We start from the raw sequence: 27610 nt of genomic DNA on the forward strand, positions 1-27610 counted from the left end.
TTTACAGGGTAGCTTTTCATAGGTCCCTTGAACCTGACCTATAGTACCCATCAAAAATAAACAAATAAGAGTTTCAGTCCTTGACAAGGCCATTTAAGAGAAATTGACAACAAAACTTTAAATCTTAGTCAAAAATAGTTAAATTTATCGCATGTTATAAAAGACAGCTTTCCGTGGATTGTAAAATGAAAAATTATAAGATCAAAACCAGTTCTTGTTAGCCCAGAGGGGCTATAGGCCCGGGCTAACAAATCTTGTATTAATTTTTTTAATATCCTTGGAAAATTGTCTTTAATACGATGCTAAACATTTAATTTTCAGTGTAGCTGAGAAACGGTTCTAATCCAGCGGATGTTAAACGGTTTTTAAGCCATACTGGAAAAGAGAGACCGATTCTGAATCTTGGCGTTGCACACTGCACTATTGACCTACGGGGTTAGCCAGGCATAGGTGAGATGAATCTTATTTCTTCTATAAACATCATGGAGGGAGGGTACATTGGACTATAAATTATACTGGTACCCAAACTACACTATTGACCTACGGGGTTAGCCAGGCATAGGTGAGATGAATCTTATTTCTTCTATAAACATCAAGGAGGGAGGGGACATTGGACTATAAATTATACTGGTACCCAAACTGCACTATTGACCTATGGGGTTAGCCTGGCATAGGTGAGATGAATCTTATTTCTTCTATAAACAACAAGGAGGGAGGGGACATTGGACTCTAAATTATACTGGTACCCAAAGTTTTCAATACATAATTTCGCATTCGTTGTCATTGTGCTTTTAATTAATTTGCCCCCCTTTTTACCAATTACAATACCTAGAATTAAAGTCGCTTTCCCATTCGATGATTAATTAAATCTCAATGCTATCAAAGATATGCTATAATCTTTTCAAATATTCTAGGCTATTCTAGAGGTTAGGTTCTTAGCTTTACATAGAAATAAGATATAAAATGTAAGACTTAGGAAACCTAAACCCCTAGCCTTTAAAAGTGTATAGGATTTGGCTCATTATTTTTCCTTTAACTCCTTTTTCATTTTACTAGCTACTACGCCCCAAGCCTTAAACCCTCACAGGACCTATGTGTAGCTTTCTTGAATTAGGAAGACGAAGATAGTCCCTCAATGACGTCATAAAAATGAAGGATGAGGAGAGGAGGAGTAGGAAAGAAAACCCCTAAAAAAGAGATGGACAATCCCTCGTTTTTATGACGTAACATGCTGATTTTTTGAGGGACTTTCTTCGTCTTCATGAATTAGGAACCCTATCGGTTCAGTAGTTATTGAGATCTAAAGCTACAGGATTGGATCGACAGGATTTGTGCTATTTATCCTAAAGTTTTAGATGGCCCTAGAGTCTAGAGGAGCAACTGTTAGTGTTTTAAAATAGCATTATATCTTTTTTCCATGATACATATGTATACATTTTATTTTATGTATGTTAGATTATATTTAAGTGTTTTTGTGGGTTAAATAACCCACAAGTAAAATTACCTTTAAAAAAAGTTTGGAAGTGTTTAAACAGTTTACTTTGGAAATCTAATAAATTTTCAATAATACCCAGAATACGATTTTATATTCACATGATTATAGATCCGAACCATACTGGAAAATAGCATGAATTGTTTTATTTAATTTTTTTCACAAAATCTTAAATAAAAATTATAGGATTGATTTTCTTCATTGCTCAAAATGGGTACTGTGAATGGTATTATTTTGTGGCTGTTTGTGGTTAAGGCTTTCACTTAATTTTAAACATCTGCTGGATTAGAACCGGTTCTCATTCATACTGAAAAATCATGAAAAGCATCAAACTATAGACATTTTTCCACAAATATTAAAATATAAATCATAAGATTAAAACCAATTTTGTTAGCCAGGCCTTTTAAACAACCACGGAAAGCTGTCTATAATACGATGCAATAAATAACTTTCATCGTATTTAGTTAAAAATCGCATATTCGTTACAAATTGTAAAATAACATAATGGGTTTCACCACATGGGTTATTTATCCCACAATTTAAATCTACACTTCACAGTATAATTTTCTCCATAATCTTACACACGCAAGGGCTCAAAAAGGGGCTGTTCCACCGCCCCCCGCCATGGGCCGGGGGTGAAGAAATACCACCTAAAATTAGCCTAATTTGACTCTTGCTGAATTTGGACTTGATTTTGCATGAAATGAAGACATTAAAATGCTCCACAACCCCAAAAAGCTGAACCGGGAAAAAAGCATTCCAGTTTTTGTGTTCTTTTTCAATATGCCCTAAAATGTTTGGGTATTTTTCTTAATAAAATTTTCTATATTTAGAGTCTGTACGTCTGTCCATAATATCGGAAAGCTCTTATTATTAATTTAGTAATGTTATATAATTGTTCTATCTGTTTAAAACTTGGCATGGTGATTCCTGTTACAGTTAGGTACATTTTAGAAAGCGTATATCCATATTAAACATCATGAGTTTTAGGTATATCCTTGATTTTTGAAATAGTGATTCCTATCAATATTAGATACAATGTTATAAGCGAAGTGTCTTAACCATAACACTTTGGTTAAGTGTGACTTCCGAATTTGCGGGAAGTTTTAGAGATCTTAAAGTCTTTCAAGGCAAAACCCCCAATACCAGGACCATCAAGTTCAACAGCAGGTTTGAGTATAGATTTATTGACACAAACTATTTCAAAGTCCTGAAATTACAAGATCAATTAATAAACAGAATAAAATATTACTCATTAACTTAAAACTTTGAGCACTAAAAAAAATCTTTTTTTCTTATGGTCAAAGAATCTTTGGGTACTTTGGCTTTAAAGGAAAATTATTTGGTTTATAGACCATTGTTAAATGCATAAATATAAGCACATAAAAATTACTAAAACATAATATTTGAATCATAATAAAGTTTCTTGTGTAGCTGGCTAGAGCCTTAAAACTTAATAAATCCGTCCTATATGCCATACAATTATATATGAAAACGAAGAAAAAACTACCTGAAGTTCTTTAGGTTTAAGCACCTAGCATACTAGGGTTATACACGCACTCTGAGACCAATGTTAGGCCCGACTCAATTCTCCGAATGTCTTTATCCACAAACATATAAATCAGAAGTGGCGTGGCGTCACCAAAACATAAACAATCTTAAAATGCCGCAACTCTTTAGGAAAGTTAAGCAAAGACGACATTTTTTCTGGACTGGAATTATGGAATAAGGAAATTAATTTCGATCTTGATAAACACAAGGCTTCCTCGAAAAGAGGTTGAGACACGAAGCATCTACATAATTACACCATAAAATGTTTATTCTGAATCTTATTACAGATTAAAATATAATTAAGATCAGAATTAAAACTACTGTCAATCTATGTTTATTATTCATGTATGATTGTTTATTTGATTTAATGGACTTTGTCATCCTTGTTTTTGTAGCGTAACACGAAAGTGCAAAATAATCTTTTTGTTGATTGCTTATTATGTTTAAGACACTTTCAAATTTTTATTAAAATAAAAAGATCTTTAGTACTTTAACAAGTCTCCCATTATCACTTTTATTTGATGTCTCGATAGAAAATCAATATGTTAGTCTTGACTACTTTATTTAAAACTCCGGACATTTAGTCGATGATAAGAAACAATAATGTTGTAAATCGACATCAAATTATTTTAAAAAGGCCAACAAAAGTTAAAACACATTTTGTTTAATCTAATTTTCTAGCGGCTGTGTCCCAAGCAACTAGGGGCTCTGTATTCGAAGGGATGATGGAGTTGACAGAATCAAATACATAATAAAATAGCCAAAATCAACCCAGTACTAGTTCAGTGGTAAGTAAACAGACAAACAAAAACCCTACCAAATCATATAACTGATAATGAAATGATAAGAATCGACCCTAGTTCTAAACTGCTTTTTAAGGGTTTGATTTTTTATTAAACCCTAGGTATTAATGGATATAGAATGCTTTAATATTTTGACAAGGGAAATTTTGTGGCCAAATTAGGTTGTTAATAAGGACCTCATTTTATAATTAGTTTCTTTACCCAGTAGGAGTGGAGGGGATGGGGTAAAGGGGATGGTTGAAGGGTATTGTTAATTTAGCCAGCTGGGAGTATCACTTTATTAGAGTACATGAAAATATGGTGCAACATCCAAGTAATTATATATCTAATCTATTACCATATTATAGTTGAATTTCTTACACAAATCTTTACTGATAAAATTAAATTGTCTGTCATGTCTTTCTAGTATAATTACTAGAAACCTGAGGTGAATTTTTAAAAAAAACTTTTGCCCCACTAAAATTTTAGTGAAGCAAAATTATCTACTCTAAATTTTTAGTTTGCCTCACTGATTTTAGTGGGGCGAAAGTTTTTTAATAATTCACCTCTGGTTTTATCTCCTAGACCAAGACCTAAAATTAACTGCAAGTGATCTTTATCCTGGGTTCACTTACAATAAATGCAACTACACACACACACACAGACACACATACACATACATACGTACAAAAACACACACAAACACACCTCATGTATATTGTCTCAATTTAACGTGTAAAATTGTAAAGTATGAATTATTCTAAATTGATCTTGAGCAAAATTTACTGGTGCAAATTCAAATCTGCAAAAAAAATAAATTCACCAAAGCATCTTTCAAAAATATAGATAACTTTTTATTTCACTCCCTTTGTCCTAAAATCCTATCTATAGGTACAATGTCCATAATTCTTGAGTAATCCATCCCCCCCCCCTCTCTTCAATTACTATTGATGTCATACGCCTAACATAAAAGCAGAAGGAACTAGATTAAACAACTTACTAGAGCCAGCCGACAATTAGCGGGCGTGCAAAAGCAAAAGCATTAAGTTAGAAGAAGCATTGACGTGCATAAAAATTTACCAAGGGGTTTTGAAACATTAGGAGGTGAAAAAGGGGAAGGCAGTTTTTACCAATTTTACTTTTAGGGGCGTGTTGACACCCCCCAAAATCTTATACCTGGAAAATACCTCTTGGGGGCGAGGTGCTGCTTTAGGCTTGTGTCCCTCAGCAACAGCCTTGATCCGTTCCTCGCTTGTGAATGACTGCGGGGAAATACGTTCATGCGCCCAACGAAATATCCTAAATATTCATGTTATAACAACAGTATTTACACATATTACTTTAAATTAGATGTAAAGAGATTGATCTAGATATTATTTCTTCTTTCCAGTGATTATCGTCTCTGCTTAAAGTGGTAAGGATGTAAGGATGTTTATTTATCCCTATTTCCCTGTGTCTAAAAGTGGTATTAAGTTGGTATTAGTTGGTTGGTTTAACTGTGTTCGCCCGTGGTGGTTGTCTGTCTGTTTGCCGCACCTAGTTGTGAGAAACTAGTTTCAGTTGTTAAATGAAAGTTAAAACTAACAGTTCACTGAATAAGAGTAAAAATGTCGTTTGCTGCCAATGAGGAATTGTGGTATGCCTTGGAAAGTCGTATGGACTTGCTGAAAGAAAATTTGATTAGTAGAGCCATGGGTACTGATGATATTGAACTAAAGCGGGCTCTCACCAGGAGCCTCTACCACCATGGGTGGGTAGAGGCGAACCTGCGTCACTGTCGCCCTGCTATTGAGTTGTCAGCAGCTGCCCAGGCTGCCGAGCTGTCTGCTATGCTTCAGCAGATCAATCAGCACGAGGAGGAGTGCCGTTCTATCTAGATGAATCATCTCATAAATTATTAACTAGTATAAGTGTTTATTATCTGTCTAGTTTAATAAAGTTTATGAACCTTCCTGAAAATAAATTGTTTATTATGTGTATACTCGATTAGAGTAGTTGGATGTGTGTCTGTTGGTTGCCGAACTCAACCTTGATCTGAACATATATAAGTTTTTTCGTGCACGTTTAAGATATTTTCTTCATTCCGGCGAGAATAAACTCTGCCTAAATATAAACATATATGAGTTTTATCGTGCGAGTTTAAGATATTTTCTTCATTCCGGTGAGAGGAGACTCTGCTCTGACCTAGTTATAAAATATATTAAAGTTTTAAGTTTTCATTCCGGTAAAACAATCTCTGCTCGATTTTAGATTTTTTGGAGTGTATAAGCATTAAAAGTACGGGTTTTAAAGTATTTTCTTCATTCCGGTGAGAACAATCTCTGCTCTAGCCTAGATATGAAATTTTATGCGTTTTAGAAATTACATTATTTTGAAATTTTTCTTCTTTCCGGCGAGAACCATCTCTGCTCTAGCCTAAAAATAGGTGTTTTATGATTTTTAAAGAAACTTTTTCATTCCGGTAGGAACAATCTCTGCCCGATTTTTGATTTTTGAAGTATAAAAACATTAAAAGTACGGGTTTTAAAGTATTTTCTTCATTCCGGTGAGAACAATCTCTGCTCTAGCCTAGATATGAAATATTATGAGTTTTAGAAATTACAGTGTTTTAAAATCTTTCTTCTTTTCCGGCGAGAACAATCTCTGCTCTGGCCTAAATATGAGTATTTTATGATCTTTAAGAAATTTCCTTCACTCCGGTGCTGACAGTCCCTGCTCTAGATTAAAATGTTTGTAAATTGAAATACAGATTAAGTTTTATTAGAAAAGAATGAGAGTCGCTTAGCGAGTCTCTTGACTGCTGGAGGTTTTCTGAAAAGAATATTATGGTGAATAAAAGTATAAAAATATGTATTAGGTGTACCTATAAATAGTTTTATTAGATACCTATTAGAGGATGTTATAAAAAGCTGATTCCTATCTATTTTCTAAAGTTGCCTATCTATCATTTTGTTTGCTACCTACTATCTTTTCCTAAAGGTCATATTTTGATTATTCGCTACTTATGTATGTTTTCATTCTTTACGTCTATTGGCTACTTATGATTTATTATAATCCTTCTCTTGAAAAAGAAAAGAAAAAGATGTATTTTGCAAAGATTTGAGAACTTCCCTTATTCGAAGTACTCAAATCTTTGCGTTTGTTTAACAAATTTTAAAATGCGTCTAATATCAATTTTATTTAATTCTTCTATTTTAAGAAAGAAACTTCCTAGTGTATTTCTTCTGTTTCTCGCAAAGGCTGGGCATTGACATAGAAAGTGTTCCATACTTTCAACCGTTTCATCTTCCTCACATTGTTCACACCGGTTCTCGTTCGCCAGTTTCATGTTCTTAAGGTGTTTGTTCAGGGTTGTATGTCCTGTTAGTATTTGTGTTATCATGTTCATGTTTCTTTTGGGCTGGTTTGCCACCTGTCTCCAGATTTTTGTGTTTACTTTGGGCATCATTTGTTTTGATTGTCTGCAGTTACTTAATCCTTCCCAGTGTTTCTGCCACAATGTCATCCCCCAGTTCTTGATTTCAGCTTTTATGTTTGATTCTGCCATGGGTATGTGTGTCCAGGTTCCCTGAACTTCCATATTTGCTCCTTCTCGTGCTTTCCTATCAGCAATCTCATTTCCATTGTGTCCTTGATGTCCTGGTACCCAGTTTATTGTTATCCTGTTGGTTTCCGCTAATTTGTTAACCATCTTTTTTGTCTCTGCTGCCAGGTTTTCTTTTAATCTGTATTTTCCTAGGGTTTTTATCACGGCCTGATTGTCCACGTAGAATTTTATATTCCTGCCTGTTGTACCTGTGTTGACCAGTGTGAAGGCTGCTTCTTGTATTCCTAGTAACTCAGTCTGATACACCGTGGCCAGTGGTCCACTATTATTGCATCCATATAGTCTTACACCTGCTCCACTTATGACATATCCATATCCTGTTTTCTGTTCACTTTTGGAGCCATCTGTGAAGACCATTATGTCTTCATTATCTATTCTTCCAGGTTTTAGCCGTTGTTGGTTAATTGTCTCTCTCCTTTCTATGATGGTCTCAAAATTTGTTGGTATGCTGATTGTGTAGTTCATCTTGTCTCTAGGGGCATGTATTAGTTTCAGATTCTTTGCCATATCCATGAGTGTCACAGCATGGCTTTTTTTACTAAGGAGTTGTCCTGGTTGTATTTTCCAGCTTCCGTTGACAGCAAGTCTTTTATATGTCACCATGGCTTGTGTCTTAATGAAGATGTCTATTGGTTGAATGCCCAGCAGGACCTCAAGCCCAGCTGTGGGCGTCGAGGTCATAGCGTTGGATATTGCAACTAGTGCTTTTCTCTGGACTTTCTTCAGTATGTTAATTATTTCAGTTGTGTTGATTGCAGTTATCCATGCAAAGCATCCGTATGTGAGTGTTGGTCTGATGATGCTGCGGTAAAGCCAGCGTCCTATTTTCTGATTGACTCCCCAGGTCCTGTTTAACATACGGTTACAATGTAACCATGTGTTGTTGGCTTTTTCTGCTGCTTTTTCCACATGTTTCCTCCAGTTCAGGTTGTTTCTTATGGTCACACCAAGGTATACATATTCCGAAACCCATTGAAGTTTCTGACCATTCATTGTTATATCCAGGTATTTTGGTTTCATGCCTTTCCTGCAGAAAAGCATAACTTTTGTCTTGGCTGGGCTAAAGCTGAGCCCGTGTTCTCCAGCCCATTCTTCTAGTGTATAAATATCATTTTGTAGATTTCTTACACAGTCCTCTTCTGTTTTGCCTACACTGATTACGTGTGTGTCATCTGCATAAATGTTTCTTTTACAGGGATGTATTTTTGGAAATCTAAGGTCTAGATTATTTTTAGCCATGTTCCATAAATCCACAGATGCCACCCCTCCCTGCGGGGTGCCTCTGGTGGTTTGTTTACTCGCTGATTCTACATTTATTGTTGCTGTAACTGTTCGTCCTCTGAGCATTTGCTCTGTCCAGGCACAGGTTTCCCTGTCTGCACCTATGTCTGTCAGGTTCTTGATCATGCTTTTAACTGTCAGCATGTTAAAGGCTGCGCTCATATCGCAAAAGAGCACAGCAACAAAGTTGTTGTGCTCTAGTCCCTTTTCAATTGTGGCAAGTAGGGAGTGTATTGCATCCTCTGTTCCCACTGATTCTTTGTAGCTGTAAATGTTCCTGGAAAGTTCTTTTCTTAAAACTTTTTCATTAAGATTCCAATATAGGCATCTTTCTAATCCTTTCAGTAGGAAGGATGATAGCGATAGTGGTCTCTTAGATTTAGGGTCCGTATAGTCTTTTTTCCCAGGTTTGTCAAGGAAACAAACTTTCGTGTCCAGCCAACATTTAGGACTATAACTCAGTCTTACACTATGTCTGTAAAGTCTAACTATGTCTCCTGAAATTAAGTCTAGACCTTTTTTTAACAGAACAGGGTAAATGCCATCTCCCCCAGGGGATTTGAAGTTACCAAAACTGTTAATAGCAGCTCTAACTGATTCTTCATTTATTACACTATCCATATCTATCCTCCTATTATTACTTGAATGATCTATGGGTTCATCATTGTCACCTTCTGGTTCCTCCGGAAAGTGTTCTTCAAGCAGTACCTGCAGTGATTCACTTACTGTCTTCGTAAATTGTCCGTCTTTCTTTTTAATTGTTCCCATTTGTTGTTTCTTACCCCTTTTGAAAATTTTTTGTACTTTTGCTGCCGTGTCCAGTTTTGTCATTTCTGCACAGAATTTTTTCCAGTCTTTGCCCTTTTCTTTTTGTATTAGTCTAGCATGTCTGTTTCTTAATTGTCTGTACTCTTCCCATCTCTCATCTGTTCTTTCCCTTCTTACCCTTCTCCTAAACTTTTCAAGTTCTTTTTTAGATTTTTCTAATGTCTTTCCCCACCATCTTGGTTTCTCTTTTCCCTTTTTCTCTGACTCTTTGCAACTCTCTTCAAACGCCTCTATTATGTCTTTCCTTAGGTCTTCTGCTTCATTATCTAATCTATCTCTATCTATTTCTTCGCTATCTATTCTCTGTCTACCATTTCTCTTACTTTGTAATGCTTGTTTATAATTTTGCCAGTTGGTCTTCTTGACATTTCTGAAAATACTAGTATTAATATTTGGTTGTGATTCAATCATAAAATCTATGTATTTATGGTCGGAGTGGCTGTCGTACTCACTTACATGCCAGCCTACTATTTTATTTGCAATCTCAGGTGTGGCTATCGTAATGTCAAGTACTTCCTCTCGAGATTTAGTTACAAAAGTTGGTTTACCTATCTCATTCATAATCATAAGCTGGTTGTCTAGAATATAGTCCAATAGGGCTATTCCCCTTGGATTTATATCCGTTGATCCCCAAGCTGTGTTGTGACTGTTAGCATCTGTACCTAATACAATACCTATTCCATTTTCCCTGGCATACCTTATAGTATCCTTGGTAATTTTCTCTGGTGGTAGTTTTACTGGTCTTACCCTTTCATCGTTGGCCATGTACGTTGAAACAAGAATAGTATCCTTACCGTTTAGATTAAAAAGTACTGCTACCTGATCTCTGTTGGTGAATTGTGTTAAAATTATACCTGTTATGTTTTTGTTAGTTATTATACATGCTCTATTACCTGACTCTTTACTTTCATATATATTAACATTATGAAACATTTTTACCTTATTTTTTATTAGATAGGGTTCTTGCACAAGGGCAATTTCCCGCGCCCATCCTTTCCGTAGAGCTTGATCATCTTGTCCAGTCCAGTCCGTTATCCGTTCTCCTAGTGTTAGGCTGGCTTGACAGCAGTGGTGGAGATTTATCTGAGTCAAGCTGGTGGCCCTGACATGTTTGTCAGAGCCTGTCTGTTGTTGGTTAGTGCCTGCTATTTCCTGGGGCTAAGGCTATCGCCTTGAAGCCAGTTCTGACAGTCTCGATTTCGCTGACTATTCTTTGTCTTATCGCTGCCTTGACCTCCTGCTCTACATTTGACCCGTGAAGAATCAGGTCACTGAAGCCTAATCTCAACCTGCCGTTGACAGCAATGTTTTTCAGCTTGTTGATGATTCTCTCATCTATCTGGAGTCCTATCTTGAAGAAACCAGCAGAGTTCAACGGTCCTATTTCATGCACTTTGAAGTGATAGAAACGAGTTACCCCATCCTCCTTGTATTTGAGAATAGGGTTGCAGATCTTGATTCTCATCGTCAGCTGCTCTAGCGTGTAATTTGTCCACTTGCCATGCACTGATGTCCACATGTTCCTGTAAACACGGTCTTCCGCCAGGTAGATGAAATACTCAAGGGGGTCTACCTCGTCATCTTGCTCCGGTGGCTTCAGGTTCTTGGCTACATTTAAAATGAATTCCGCCATATCTTTAGTACCTGCTGAGAGCCAGCCTACTCCTGTTTCTTTGGAGTAGCCAGCAACCGCATCATACTCAAAGTTGTCACCGTGTTGCTGAATGTACTCCATGTATGCTCCAAGAAGTTGAAGATCAAGCTCGTCCAACTGGGCTTGAGTAAGCTTTGCTTCTTCCATAGCATAAGCTGATCGCACTTTTACTTCAAACATGTATCTTTCCTTCTTTCGGACTATGTCCAAGAAGGATTCTTTGCTGAGATAAGTATCGATGACCTCCTGCTGGAGTGGGTCCTCGGCTCTCACCTCCATCTCTCTTGCAGTTTTAGCCTTCTTGAGTCTCAATCTTCTTTCGAAGCCTATAGATCTTTTACCGCCCTTAAAAATATCAACATCATCAGTATTAATAGCATCATTGTTTTGTTCTTGTGTCTTATTCTCTTTCAATTTTCTCTTTGCTTCTCTACTAAGTACATCTGTCCATTCACCTTCATTGTCTTTCATTTTCTCCCATATCTCTGCACATGTCTGTCTTTTCTTTTTAGTCTCAGTTTCCTTTCCTCCTATCCAAGTTCTGTCCATTGTTTTGCCTGTCGTTTCCAAGTCCTCTAATACACTTTCATCAACTATTGATTCTTTGTCTGTCTCTGTCATTGTTAAGTCAGTTTCATCGTCTCCGTCAAGCAATTCCTCTCCAAAATTTAATTTATTCAAGCTCTCATTTATGTCTATCTTGGATTGGGCGTCCAGGTTTCCCCGGTCTCTGCCTTCTCCATTCAAGGTGCATATTGTCGTGTCCTGGTCGAAAAGTTTCGATAGGTCTCTACGACAATCGGTTACCTGACTATTCGCTTTTACAGTGGGGCCCCCATAGTCAGGTCCAAGGGGCGTTCCACGGCCAACAGTAGCTGAGGCTCCATCTTTGATGGGCCCGAGGGTTCCAGCGCCGTTAGCTCCACTGGCTCCCCCATCTCTAAAATCTTCGGGTGTAGCGTTCATAGTGAGTGGTCTGTAAGAGATCAGAGTCATTAATAATAGACTATTAAAGAAACTATCTCTTGCGGAAGTAGAGAAAAAGTCTTAAAATTTACATTATTGGTCCAAATTTACTGTTGTAGTGAAAGGTTAAAAAGGTGTGAGAGACAACCAGATAAAGGTCCTAATAAAAGATAAACTGTCATAAAGTAAAATTATAGATGTAGCATCAGTCAAGGTCGCTAAAAGCTGTGGTAAAATAATAAAATTTAATAGTTTTTAGGCTGCTACTAGCCTTGGCAGAAACTATTAAATACCTAAAAACAAATAAAACAATAAAAATAAATTAAAAATATACGCTTCACACAATTGGAAAATTATTCACTTGTTGTATAAAATCTGTGATTTTTAAATTTTGGTGTACACTACCGACAGACAAACAACTAGTTCCTGGCTTCGCTTTGAGATCGGGCCCAGCTCCGCCAGGAACAGATGATCCCGTTGCAACGCAGTCATCTCTTCAGAGCAGGACACTGCTTATCAAAATTCTATTCCTAACTTATTCTAGCATCGATATATAAACTATTTGCCTAATTTTGCAGCAACGTCTAAACTGATTAGCATAGCAAAGTCCCGCAGGGCTTAGAGTAGAACAGACTTGTGTAAGTGTTTTTGGTGGTTAGCGTTATATTAGCATTTTGGTCGTATTAATCTGAAATTATATTAAGGAACAAAGTTTTTAATTTTTAATTTTATTTACTTCTAGCATAATAATAATTCATCATTATATATCAATACCAAATTCTTGGCAACAAAATTTAAAATTATTAATTTTCCGCTGGTTACGTTGTAGTATATTAGAAATGTAGTCTGTATACATTCCTGCTACAGGTATGTGTACATTCAAGGACCACATAATATTAGATAAAGTATCCGTCAGATCTCTCCATTGGCGGAAGCGTAGATCCTCCATCTCATCCTGGTAAGAATCGTACAGCTTGGTTTCAAGTATCCACATCACTCTTCTTTGGTTCCGCCATAGTTCTATGTATCCCGGTAATTTTTCATCAGACAGAACTAAAATAATTTCAGATTATTACGTAATCTTAAAATGAATTATAAAGAGTTAAGACCGTGTTTTATTCGATATTTATTAAGGATAATTTCCGTGGATATTTAAGTAATCCCAAATTACATTATTGCATTTGATGTTAATCTTAAGGGTTAAGACCATATTTCATTCAAGGTTTATCGGAGTATTTCTGCTAAGTTTTAAATAATTTTCCCCGTTTAAGTAATTATTTCATTTTTAGACTTTAAACGATTTTTACTCTCATTTTGAAAGATAAAGTTTTATTTCTAATTCGCCTTCGTATTTATGCTTCAATTTTCTTCGTGTATAAGTCTATCTTATATTTCTAGTCTAATATTTTCTATCTATCTGTTATTACCTAATTCCTCTTCCTGGTCTTTTTCATCTAGTGCCAGATCCTGTAGCATCATTAAACATTTCTGTAAACTCATTTTTTAGTCTGAAATGGGTATAAATTATTGCGTTTGAGTTTAAATATGTTGATATATTTACAATAATGAATATTAAATGATAATTTTAAAAAGATTTCATGAAAATTATATTCATTTTTATCGTCCGGATGATCCAAACCCTCTTGCCCCTCTCTCAGTTTTATCTAAATCTTCTACCATTTCTAGCATAGGTGTTGAAATCTTTTCAAATATTATCTGACAAATTTTATCATAAATATTTACTACGAAGGGTTCATTCCCATTATTCACCATCAACACCCCCACATTTCCTGTAAAGTCGGGATCCACTACCCCCGCAGAGATGTCTATCCCCCTCAACCATGCCAATCCTGATCTTGGCGCCAATCTTCCATATAATCCAAGTGGTATTTGTAAAGCCAGATCTGTGAGTACCAGCGCCCTACATCTTGGCTGGATTATCTGGGTTTGAGCCGCGTAAAGATCAAAACCAGCCGCATTCATAGATTCTTTAGTAGGATACTTAGCTGTCCCTGACAGCAGTTTTATCTTAACTATATCCGTCATCTCTATTCTGAAAATAAAATTCATTGTTGAATTTTTTGAAACTTGCATTTTTTGCATATATTCTCATTTTTAAATACAATATTCAAAAAATTCAACTATTAATATAATTATTAATCACAATAATTCATGCCCTTATTTTAAAATTAGATTTCAAATTGTGCATTAGATATCTTAGGAATGTTACGGGCTAGATTTAGGCGATATTGGTCTGTTGCCCTTAGGTAGTAGAGGGGTGTCTGGAGGCCACACCACCTTCCGTGGATCATAGTGGCCTCCAGTGTGTTACCGCTTTCTATATAAGCGGTAACACCCCCAGACTTGAATGAGTTCTCAGTATATGCTTTCCTAATTCCATATTTGATCAAAATTTCTCTCATACTAGTCATTGCCGCTCCATAGCCAAGTGATTTATGATATTTAGGTTTAATAATGCCATTGCAATTGTATACCATAAAATTTAAATATTTCTTTTTGCTGCCCTGAGGGCCAAAGTTAAATCCAAATTGTTGTGCATATAATCGATATAAAGTTACTGGACAATATTTCCCTCCAACTAATGGTAAATAACTCTTTGTTCCTGAGTAGAATTGATCTTGTTTCGTACGAATGAAGTTGATCCGAATGTGGTCGCCTTTGTCCTCCACATCTGCTTCGGACACCAGGCAATAATCAGAATACCTAATATATAATATTATCTTGATCCTATTTATGTAATGGAATTTGAAAGTGTGATTCTTAGTCAACTTCAACGTTTTTACAGTAGTTATTACATAATTTCAATAATTATGTTATACTTATTTTCCCCTTATAATAAGATATCATTATCCTATGACCTTGGTATTTTAATCTATCTTTATCTTAATTCCTACCGTTTATCTATCTATCATTGTTACTTACCTACTCCATGTAAAAAAGTAGGTGACTATCCTCAACAATGCTCTAAACTCCACCGTAGAGGGGGCCTGTCCTCTTGATTTCGGCTTCCAAACTATTTCTTGTATTAAAGTCCTCAATTCATCTTCTCCAAAAGGGACACATTTTCTCGGAGGTGGCTAAAATATTGATATTTTAATAATTTAATATTTGGTATTTTTAGTATATTTCGTATTAACTTGATAATATCCCTGTATTCCTGCCGGTAAATAATTCGTACTTAATCGTGTTCTGACTAGACATTTAAATAACCTTGTTATTTCCTTGTGTTTTATGCCAGTAAATAATTTATACTTAATCGTGTTCTAACTAGACGTTTAAATAACCTTATTATTTCCTTGTGTTTTATGCCGGTAAATATTTCGTACTTAATCGTGTTCTGACTAGACGTTTAAATAACCTTATTATTTTCTTGTGTTTTATGCCGATAAATATTTCGTACTTAATCGTGTTCTGACTAGACGTTTAAATAACCTTATTATTTTCTTGTGTTTTATGCCGGTAAATAATTTGTACTTAATCGTGTTCTGACTAGACGTTTAAATATTGGAATCTTATTCTTACCTTAGTGGCTGCCAACTTCCGCATCATTGCGGAGCATTCAGCTGCTATTGTAGGTGGAATCTCACTCTTGGATCTTCCCAAAGATATCTCCAGGCTCGTAAGGGCAGGTTTGAACTTCTTAAACCACTGGAATCCCTTTTCCTGCATGACTGACCAGCCAAGAAATTGTAGCGCTGCTCTACTGGAGAACATTGGATACTCAAAATCTAAATATTTTAAATATTAAAACATTTAATTTTCTTCCTTCATATCTTATTATATCTTTTACATAACTGGATTTAAGCTTATTCCTTTCCAGTTTTCCACCCCTCTTAATCTTAACAGTATAAATTTCCCTTCAACCTTTCATTTTTTATTTATTATCCCTTGGGTATTATTCCCTAATCTTTTAACTTGTGTCTTACCATTTGCACTGCAGAAAATTCTAAACGGCGTCAATATCCAGTCATATGCTGCGTGTGTTGACTGTGCCAAGTGCCCCGCGAAAATTTGGCGGAATGCATCATGATACTGCGGATGTTCGTCTATAATCTGACCCACTCCCTCTATCTGGCAGACATCTATGCCGTGTGGCTGGAACCGGTTTGCTCCTAAAATATAGTAGCTTATTAAGTTCTATCTTTTTAATTTATATGTTCCTATCTTATTCCTTCATCTTCATTTATTTATGGTCATTCTATATTTCTCTTAATGTTTTATTGTCATCTTTTATCTATTTTATCTCTATTCTTTCCGTCGTCCAACTATATCTATTCTCTTTCTGTCTATCTATCCCTTTTTTCTATCTATTCATCCTTACCTATCATATTTCCAACACCATTTTCAGCTGTTTGTATCTGCATATTCTCCAAGCCTTCCACTATTTCCTCCTGGGTCTCAATCTCCACTTCATTTTCTATCGTCAGTATTAATCTCTCCGTCATTTTACTCATTTGAAAATAAAACAATACATTTTAATTTATGTGTGAAGCTTAATATATATAGTTAACTCATTTGTCAATAGAATTGTGAATTATATAAATATTCTAGGTTGAAGCCTTCATTTAACGAGTTTTACTTTATGTACTATTCTTTTGTCTATCTTATTAAGCAATTTTATTGACAAAAGTTTCAGTGATGCATCAAAAAGGCAATAAATTTCATAGATTTACTAAATATAGTATCAACTTCCATATTGTGAAATAAATCTGGTTTACAATCAAAAATAAACAATGCTCTAATGAGCTTCTGATATGAACTGCCATTATGTAACAACAGCCACCAAGAGGCCGATGTCCACATAGGACAGACTAGTATGTACAACGGCCCTACTGTTGACTCAATTTTTCTAATAGTTCTGCCAATTTTTGAAACTGGAGGGCATAAGTAGTAAACCTCCTTTTCACTTGGTGAGTGTGTGAAAAAATCTATGGCCATGTTTTCATTGTCAAGAAATTTTGAAATGTATTTAGTACAAATTCTATTTGTGTGATTTGCAAAACCGTCAACAGTAGGTTCACAATTAAAATATGAAAAAATAGAGTTTAACATAAAACGGGGAATTCCCCATAAGTCACTATCTGAAGAAAACCTAGATCCTTCATCTGCTATTAGCATACGGCAGTGTGAACGTCGCGTCCAGATCGGGATGATAGTGACGGCTAATTGTATCTCCATGAGCTTAACCTTAACAATTTGTTGCTGGGTATAACTATTTTTACTGCCGTGGTGAAGAAAATAATAGCAAAGCTGGGAATCTGTCTCCCAGTATATTATGGGAGCGCTAAACTTTTTGTTAATAGAAATATTATATTGCATAAAACTTATTAACGCAAGAAGTTCCCTATGTCCTGAACTTAAAGTTTTTTCATCACTGTTAAACTCATAGTTTTGGAGTTCTACTATTTCTCCATGAAATAACGAGAAGGCACGTTTTTCAGAAGCATCTGTCAAAAGTAAATTAGGTATAGGGATAGCCGTTTGTTTAATATTGTTTATCATCCGTCCTACTTCTCTTTGCGTTACTGTCATAGCTCCCAATCTGGCGTTACTAATGGCTTTACCATTAAATGTGTGCAAATGGTGTAAGAAAAATTCAAGTTCTTGCAGTCCTTTTCTAAAGGTAACTTTAGAATTCCATCCATGTATTATCACTTGCCTACCTAACTCATTATACGTGTTGTGTGGTATCATGCTTACCACCGAGCCATGGGATTTCTTCAGGCTTTGTATCTTACCCAGCACACTGGCTGCAATTTTTACATGGATTGAACCTTCATGATTATGTTCAGCTAACATATTCCTTAAAGAATTTAAATATTTACTTTGCTTATCACCTGATGTATAGTACATCATTCTTAAGGAATTTGAAATAAATCCTTGGTATAATAAACTTTGGGAAGCAATTAAGTTCGATTTTTTATATGCAATGTTCCATCCTGCCTGTTTGAAAAGTCTTAACACTATTCTTAATTTTTGCTCACACTCTATCTTGTGCTTTGCTATGACTCTACCATCATCTGAACCATTGAAAAAATTTAATTTTCCTTTCGTTTAAATGTTCAATAATATTTACTATATTTAAGTTTTTCATCTAAGGATTAATATAAAATTTTAGAGTTTTTAGGAATATTAAATTTTTTCCCTACCTATATATATGCTGAATATAATACCAATTATGTGAATGAGAGATTTGATAGGCCTTGTTAATCTATTTACTACTTCAGTAGCTACGTTTAATCCGTAGCACATTACAAGGAAGACAAAAAATCTTTCTATGCCTTCCTTGTCAGTTATTTTGAATGAAAAGTATTTGCGGTAATCAGGATGTAATCTTATATGAAAATAACAATTAGAAATATCAAAACTTGTAAAATAACAGTCTTTAAAGATTTGGTGCTCTGTCTCACTGAGCGTTTCAAGTTTTGATTTTGGTGACTGGATGTGTAAATTAATACATCTAAAATTAAATTTATTACTAGTTATGTTTTAATTTTAAAATAATTCTTTAAAATATCATATTTATTAAAAGAATTTTTAACCTGCTTACGTCAATACATGGACGTTTTTTCTTTATGTTGTTAAAATCGTCCTTCTCTACTGAGACAGAGAGTGGATTGATAAACAATGGTTTATGCTCCAACTCTATTACTGCCCCTTCATCTTGCCACTTCCTTACTGTTACTTCTAAATCTCCCAGGTGCTCAAGGGCACTTTTATTGTTCTCCTCTTCATACGAGGAGGGAGGTTCTTTAATAAAATTAATTTTAAGACCATCTCTCATTAATTCCATCACCCATTGATCTAATTATATTCCATGATTTTTATGCTGTAAATTTAATTACTTCATGAATTATGTCATAAAATCCTAATTTGTATCCTATTGTTTTTAGTCATAAAAATCTATAAAATCCTGGTTGTAGAATATCATGTACAAAATCGATGCTAGACTGAGAATGGATGGAGAATGGCTCCGAGGGCAATGTATAGCCTCTCTCATCTAGGAACTTCTCAAGTTCATCCGCTGTGTGCACGGGATCAGACCATCCAAGTTTGTGCACAATGGCGATGAAATCATCTAAAAAATTTTAGTGTGCTTAACTTATATATAATAGATTTATATCTTAAATTTTTCCCAAATAATTTAGTTTTATTTAGTCATATATCCATAGTTTTTAGAGATCTTAAGTTACAGATAAATTTTCTATCTAATCTATAGTTTTCAGAGATCTTAAGCTACCTATAATTCCTTCTATCTAATCTGATTCACTTACTTCTATTGTTAGTGCCAGGGTGTAAAGTTAGAGCTGCTACTCTGCCTTGCTGCGCACGTTGGGCTTCGAATGCCGCTATGTCAGACTGCTTGCAGACATTATCTTTATACCAATGCCTAAAATATTTGGCATTAGTTCTTTGCTTTATGAAATAATTTATATAATTTTTATAAAGAACCACGTACATCTTAGTTTTGAAATATATATTTTCCCTAACAGGCATAGAAGAGTTGAGTATAGAGGGTTATCCGTACTTATTTTTCGTGTAGATTTAATATCTGAAGCCAGATTTTACAAAGGAGTTGCTGTTTTCGAGATATAAGGGGTAGTAAATAGCCCCTAAGTAAAAAAATAATGATACCGAGAAAAAGCCTTTTCATTTTCACAAGAATAAACGCTTAGTGTAAAAATAATAAAATCAATTTTATTGATTAAAAAAATATTATTATATTTTGGGTATTTTACAAAAAGCCTTTTAATAATATTGCCAAGGAATATAGAGAGATATTTGTTTACATTATGCAAACAGCTGTTTTATGTTTGTTTATATTATGCAAAACATATGTTTCATATCTAATATGAAATACCTGGACAATGTAATACTTAATATGAAGGGGTATAATAGAAGAAAAATATACACTGTATATCTTATATGATTGGCTACGATTAAAGAGGCTTTTAAGGACACTTGACAGAAGGGGTGGAGTCAACTCTAAACTTTACATTAGTTTTAAAAGAAACGGTTGTAAGAGTTAGTTTTTAAGGGACAATTTCTCTTTTGGAGGTTGAGGAATCCTCTCTCAAAAGTTCTTAACCTACAATTTATCTACAAGAAGCTTTATTATGACCATATTGGTCCAATGGTTAACACGATCATTCGGTTCACACAGACAGACTAACAATCAATCATTCTAGATAGCAAATGAGTTCGATATACACAAGATCTTATTTAGGTTAATCTCTGAGCCAAATCTTGCTTAATTTCTGTGCATGATTATATTTTCACTAGCCCTTTAGACAACCAACTCTGTGATTGCACAACTTTTGTCTGGAAGTCTTTACTTTACATGGTAATGAGTTGCAGCTGTTTTGGGCCAAGGCATTCCCCTGTTCTAACTATTCATATCACGCACTTCACAGAGCAGCAGTAGGAACCTTGTAACATCTTTGGCAATGACGCAGCAAGATTACTTTTTGGTTTGTTATAGGAAATCTCGAATGAGCTCTTTATTTTAACAAAGCTAAGCCCTAGGATAGCATAGGACTTGTTTACTTAAACATTAAAAACTTGAAGTTAAAAAAAGTAAAGTTTATTGAGAGGGTAATTTTATTTTAGGGACGATTTCTCTTGAGGTGATGGTACCCTGCCCAAATTGTTTTAAACCTTCCCAGGTCCCGTCTGAAGCTACACTGTATAGAACCATATCGGTTCAGCGATTAGCAAGATCCTTAGTTACATACAGACACACACAAAGACACAGATCCTTCTACTTTATTTTTAGGATTAGATGTTTAAAAATTTCTAAGAAGTAGGTACATAAAACTGAAGAAAAAAGACTGAATTTAAAAATACCCTTTGAAAGATGAACCCATCTTGGTTACAAATTAATTCACTAACATGTATAGATAAAAAATAATCCATTAGAAAAAAATACTTTATTTAGTATCTATTTATTAAAATAAAGTTAACATGACAAATTATATAACATGGCCTGAAATGATATTACAAGGATAACAAAAAAATGTGAATTTGTGTATTTGATTTAAATACATAAAATTTCTTTTTATTAGAACTGAAATGATAACAATTTTAATTTTAATGAAGAGGGAGGGAAAAGAACATCTCACTACTAACTTAATTTTATAAGAAACAGTAAACTTTCCCATCTTCTTGGTTCCATCCTAAAAAAAATACATTAAAGTTTACAAAGAACAGGTTTCGAAGGTTTACTTTGTAAAGGGCCTTTAAAAAAAATTACCTACTTTAATTTGACTGCATAACTTAGGTTATTTCTCTGCTATTTTTGGCAGATTCGCAAAACGCTTAAAAGCACATCTTAAATCTACCACAAGTGCAGAAAAAAATATGTCGAATCACCCGTTGATTTTGAGTGAGAATAATAACATTAAAAAAATATAGGGACAGGTAGCTTTATTGCTGAATTAAATTTTCAATTATATAAGTTTAATCCTCTTATTTACAAGCATCTACTTCTTGTTATTCGTGGATTTCTTTTGTATAATTGTTTGAGCTTTATACTAATGGGTGTTGTCATCCTTGTTATTACTATTCCTCATATTTTCATTCATTTATCGTTGCAATATAGGTTAAAATTGAATGTTGAAATAGTTTAAAGTATTAACGAATACGCGTTTTCAACATTACCACTATTATTTTCTTTTTTTTATCGGATAGGTAATTATCAAGTACTTAAGAAGCATATAAAGATTAAATTTATTACCTGAAAATTACTTTACTTCTCATATTCTTTGTAACTTCAAATGTGCAGGACCAGGTAGATAATTTTGATTCTAAAAAATTATTTATTTCATTATTTTATCTCTTATTTTCGGAGTAGGTAATTTCAAAGTGGACTACTTAATATATTTCAAAGTTTCTCCTCCTGTATTGTCATTCCCCTTAAAAGGGGGAGGGGATTAATGCAACCATCTTGTAATCAATGAGTAAATGGCACTTAGAATTCGAATTTCCATCTGAAATTTTGCATGAGTAATCCTTGGTAGGTCTATTTTCCCTAAATCGAACAAAAAGTTGGAAAAGTACGGCTAACGGCTCAGCCGTTTTTTTGGCTTTCTTCGGTTCAAATTAGTCACGAAACCTATCTCCACAATCACATAATACTCTATGCAGCTCAAAAACGTTATCATACGGTTATAGCCGGTAGCTGTTGTTACTAGAAATTTAAAAAATAGTTTATGGTAGGTATCATTTAACATGAATTAAACCAAAAATATGTTTTAAAAAGTTGATTCCTATGTAATTGATGATAAATTTACCCTGAAAATAGACAAAAAAAACAGCTAAACGGCTGAGCCGCCAGCAATCACTTTTCCAACTTTTTGTTTGATTTAGGGAAAAAAAGACCTACCAAGGATTACTCATGCAAAATTTGAGATCGAAATTCGAATTTTAAGTGCCATTTACTCATTGATTACGGGATGGTTGCATTAACCCCCCCCCCCCTTATCCCTGCTTAAAATGCCTACAATCTTAACCCACAACCGTGGCTTAGCGCAACCGCTCGTGAATGGTTTTAACTGAAGACGTTAAAAATGGTTCTTTACTGCTTCTATATCAGAGTAGGGGGAATGCCCTGGCCCAAAACGGTCAAAACTCATTACTATGCACAGTTAGAACTTCTCAGAGGTTGTGCAATCAAAGAGTAGGTTGTCTGATGGGTATTACTTAACCTAATACCCAGGTGTTTGTACAGAAAACGAGAGATTTCATGTGATAGTAGGGCAGTATTATCTATCATTGAATGGTGAATATCTATCTAATGAAAAAATAATTAAATCCTCCATTTTTATATCCTACTAACCAAAGCTTACCTAATAATGTAATGTGGATAGTTAGTAAAACTCTTGCTTGGATTTCTTCTCAAGACTGGATTTTTGCAACTAAAAAACATAAGTGTAATGGTTTAAGTTTTTATATTGCATCGTATTTTAGACAGCTTTCTGTGGATATCAAAATGAAAATATTATTATGTCCGCTGGACTGGTTATGAGTAATACAGAAGTCATGTTTTGTTTCGTATTAAAGATAATTTTTTAAGAATTAAAAAAGTGATCAAAAATTTATAACCCAGTTCCATGTTAATTTTACCCAGACGTCATTAAGTTTGGAGGAGGGGAGGGGGTAATAAAGAAATAAATTACCGTTTCTTAGGTTAAAAAAACAATGTTAATAAGGCCAAGAAAATAAAACATAGACATATCTTCCTGATTTTGGTGCCTAGTGAGCAGAGAACCTAACTCCCATCAGCCCCCCCCCCCCCCAGTTGGTTTATTATTGAAAGGGAATAATTTTTCTTCAGGAATAGCCCCTGTGTGTTCCTCCCTTACTTATTTTAAATATCAAAATAAAGGACAGGGATTCTTTGCTTAACTAGGTGCTTTGTGAGGAACCGCCTTAAAATCTATAGTTGGTTATACATATGTTCCCTTTTTTATAATCATATTACGAAATGCTGTGTCCCAATCTTCAAGAATTATCATGCAGAAAGTTTTTTTTATCTGTAGCTTAAGATTTCGAAAAGCATTGAATTAAAGGAGTTTTCCATGAAAGAGAAGCCATTATATTTTATAGATTTAAGTCTAAGAATGTTTCTCCTCGTATTCATTCAAATCAGGTGGATAGGAACCGGTTCTCATCCACACGAAAAATCTATGTCTAGCATTATATTATATCCAGCTTTCTACGAATAAAAATGTACAATCATAAGATTAAAACCAGTTTTTTTAGTCCATGCCTTCGGCACCTAGGGGCTAAAAAGCCATTTATAATACGATGCAAGAAATATCTATTCTCTTATTTATTAGAAACCAATATCAACCGGTGAATTAAAACCGGTTCTCATCCACACGAAAAACTATATCTAGCATCGTATTAAATCGAGTTTTTACGAATATATATAAAAATGTACAATCACAAGATTAAGAGATGCCGAAGGCATGAGCTAAATAACTGTTTATAATCTTATAATTGTACATTTCTTCAGAAAACTGTTTATAATACGACGTGAGAAATAAATATTTTTTTTTCTCTACCCCTTCCAATACATTAGAAGCTAGTGGCGCAACAGCTAGTATTATTTATACCTTACCTGTAATCCATCCATATGTAGAAGTTTGAAATATTCAATGGAATAAGCCACGTAGCATGGTAGAGTTTGACTGTTCACCTAAAATTGTAGGTATTATTTCAATATGTTCTAAAACACCAAAATAATTTTAAAAATGATGCCTTAAATCTATTCAAGTTTTTAAGTATAGTACCTAAAGTTTTTAAAAGCGAAGCTTTTTTATAATAAGGGTTGATCCGTCTGAAACATTAATTTGAATATGCTAGAATTGTCCTACCGATTTCAAACTTTGCATGATTTTCCGATAACAGTTAGGTTATAATCGTTACCAGCAAGTCCGTACGTTCAAAACATGCTAATTATTAGCTTTGTATGATATAATAATTATATTCTTCTGATTTTTTAATAATAATAATAACAAATATTAAGAAAAAGTATGTCATTGAACAGTATCCTTTATTTTTGAAAAAAAATTAGACTTAATTTTTTGCTTATGAAGTCTTGATACTCTATATGATGAGTTATTGTTCGTTTTTCCTTCCTTCTGATTTTATAGCTTCGCTTTCATGAATGCTGTCATGCTTATTTTTATACAACTACATTATGTAAGGGGGGGGGGGGGGGTTAAATGCAACCATCTCGTAATCAAAGTATAAATGGCACTTAGAATTCGAATTTCAACCTAAAATTCTGCATGAGTAATCCTTGGTAGGTCTATTTTCCCTGAATCGAACAAAAAGTTTTGGCTATTTTTAGGGCAAATCTGTCATAAATTACATAGGCATCAACTTTTTGAAACATAGTTTTGCTTTAAATCATGTGTAAAAAAAAACATTTTTAGATTTCTAGTACCAGCAGCAAATAGTATTATTAGTTTCGTGATGATTTGCATTAGATATTGCCCAAAAAATGGCTAAACGGCTGAGCCGCCAGCTGTTAGCTGTTATTTTTCCATCTTTTTGTTCAATTTAGGGAAAATAGACCTACCAAGGATTACTCATGATGCAAAATTTCAGATCGAAATGCGAATTCTAAGTGCCATTTATATATTGATTACAAGATGGTTGCATTAAAAAAACCCTTTAGTAGAAAAATCTATAAGCTTTTTTTCGATTTATCTATTATAATTTAGAAATCAAGGCTGTAATATACTTTTTAGAGAACCCCTTAGTATATTGTTCTTACCTGGTTATATTAGTCAAGAACTTCTTGCATTGACCTCTCTCTGGCCTTATTGTATTTTATTCTAAATAAGGATAATAGTTAACATTCACATTGTCGTATTACAAACAGCTATCAGTGAATAGTGAAATGGAAAGTTGCAAGATTAACACCAGTTTTTTTAGTCCCGAGAGCCAGGCTAAAAAATGTTATTTTCATATGATTTATATCTTATTTTATGCGTAGAAAAATTGTCTGTAATAAGATACGATAAATATTTTTTTAGAACCGGAATAATCATTTCTTCCTTTTTAAAAGCAAATATAAAATTCAATTATTGTATGTATATTTTTCTTAACTAGTGCAAAGAAAGTGGGGGGGGGGGGGGGGGTAAAATGTGGTGACTTGTGCCACGCCATACCAGCAACTTTATTTAGGGCGCTACTGCCTTAGTTTTAGAGATAATTGTGTAAAATCTTTAGAGTTGTGTCACTAATTACCCCAAGTTTTGGTATCTTTAAAAAAAAAACGGCTGCGGGACCGCCGCTCCCGCCGTTCGCCGCCATTTCCCACCACCGTTAAAAAGACCATGTTATTTTTTCAAAAAAATTTTCCCTTATAACCAAAAATAGGTTTTGGAATTCAACTCCCCCCTCCTAAAGTGCCCCTAGAGTCCTCTAAGGACGAAGCCGCTAGTTTTTAATAAAAAAGTAACAGGATCTATGTATGTTAGTACTGAAAGAGCTTGCTAAACGCTCTCGTGCCCCTAGAGGCATCTAGGGGAGTTGCAGATAGTGAATTAAAGTTGTTGGGATTTATTGTCTGAAGCTTAAGACATTAATAACACTAAAAGATTAAGTTTTGTATTAAGGAAGCCTCAAAATGATTTTAGGCTTTATATTTCCAGATATAAAGTTATTTCTCTCCCCCACCCTTCAGAATCAGAGCCTCTAGATGCTAGGGGCACAACCGGTGGTATTAAAAAACGAATTATGTGCGTGTGCACGAATGGATCTCGCTTACAGCTGAACTGGTATGGTAGGTCATGGGAAAGTTTAAACCGACCCCCCCCCCCCTCTCCGGATAAACATTTTTCCTGTGAAGCCAATATATTTTAACAGATAGCTTTAAATAAATAATACACTTTTAAGTAAACAGTACTGAGTATGCTTTAAAATAAAGATCGCGGGCTAATTATATTAAATAATGAGTTCGCAGATTGGAACTGCTTGATTTAAAGAATTAGATAGCTAATTTTAAACCCCTGCTCAATGTTATGGAATATAATAGTTTACCTATTCTGTTAAGCTCTGACGTAAATCCTGCTGCAAACATTTAATGTGGAGATTACTTGCCATTTTAATGAAATCTGAAACATATACGTATTAAAACAAATATTTTCCTTAATAACATGACAAATATAAATAAAGAAAAAGTGTTTGTTGATACACTTAAATAAGCATAAATGGGCGGGTACATGATGGGAATAACAATTAAAACTGATATTTTATTTCATTAAAACAAAATTACGGAACTGAAGTCCAATTGTACTTTCTTGTTGATAATATTAATTAATAATATTTACTGAAAGGTAAAAGTGCGTCCTAATATAATACACATTACACAATGCTAACATGTATTTATACGTTTGTGTGTTAATGTTTTGAGTGTATGCGCTTATGAATATGATGATTATCTAAAAGACACTGGTCTAGAAAACCCCTTTCCCTTTCTCTATTTCTTTTTCTTCCGCACCCTTACCCTTCCTCCCTTCATTGTAAAGGACTAGGAGGCACAAAAGATTACAAAAAAATTTTAATTCCTGGAAGCAGCGTTGTGCTGCGGGTGTGTGTGTGTGTGTGTTTCGATATAAAGTAAACAATTAATTAGAAAGAGAATCTTTTATTTACAGCTATTAAGAATGCGGGAGTGTGGGTGTGATGACATTGCCGAGCACCTTGAATGTTGTGTGTGTGTGTGTGTATGTGTGTGTATAGGCAACTTGGTTGGCGTGTGTGTAAGATCGTGTTAATTGCCATATGTTTTTTGAATAAATTAAAAATAACTGCAATGAAGGCTTTTAGTTAAATGACCCAATACTAAATCTGTAAAATATTTATTCTGTTGTATGTATTTTATTTTTTTTTACATAAAGCCGCCTTAT

At 34.4% G+C, this 27610-nt stretch overlaps 1 long non-coding RNA gene across 1 annotated transcript; it reads right to left on the reverse strand.

The window, feature by feature from the left end:
* Window positions 1–21292: 21292 nt before the first annotated feature.
* Window positions 21293–27082, reverse strand: LOC145328780 (uncharacterized). The gene is made up of 6 exons (XR_013882629.1): window positions 26742–27082; window positions 25471–25531; window positions 24307–24384; window positions 23030–23098; window positions 21919–21988; window positions 21293–21358 (listed from the first exon to the last, which is right to left on the reverse strand). It is a non-coding gene; the product is annotated as an uncharacterized LOC145328780 (long non-coding RNA).
* Between the last annotated feature and the right edge of the window lie 528 nt (window positions 27083–27610).

This window comes from Acartia tonsa, chromosome 9, assembly GCF_053477335.1.
Source record: "Acartia tonsa isolate MP-2025a chromosome 9, ASM5347733v1, whole genome shotgun sequence".
In the NCBI taxonomy this organism is placed as follows: domain Eukaryota; kingdom Metazoa; phylum Arthropoda; class Copepoda; order Calanoida; family Acartiidae; genus Acartia; species Acartia tonsa.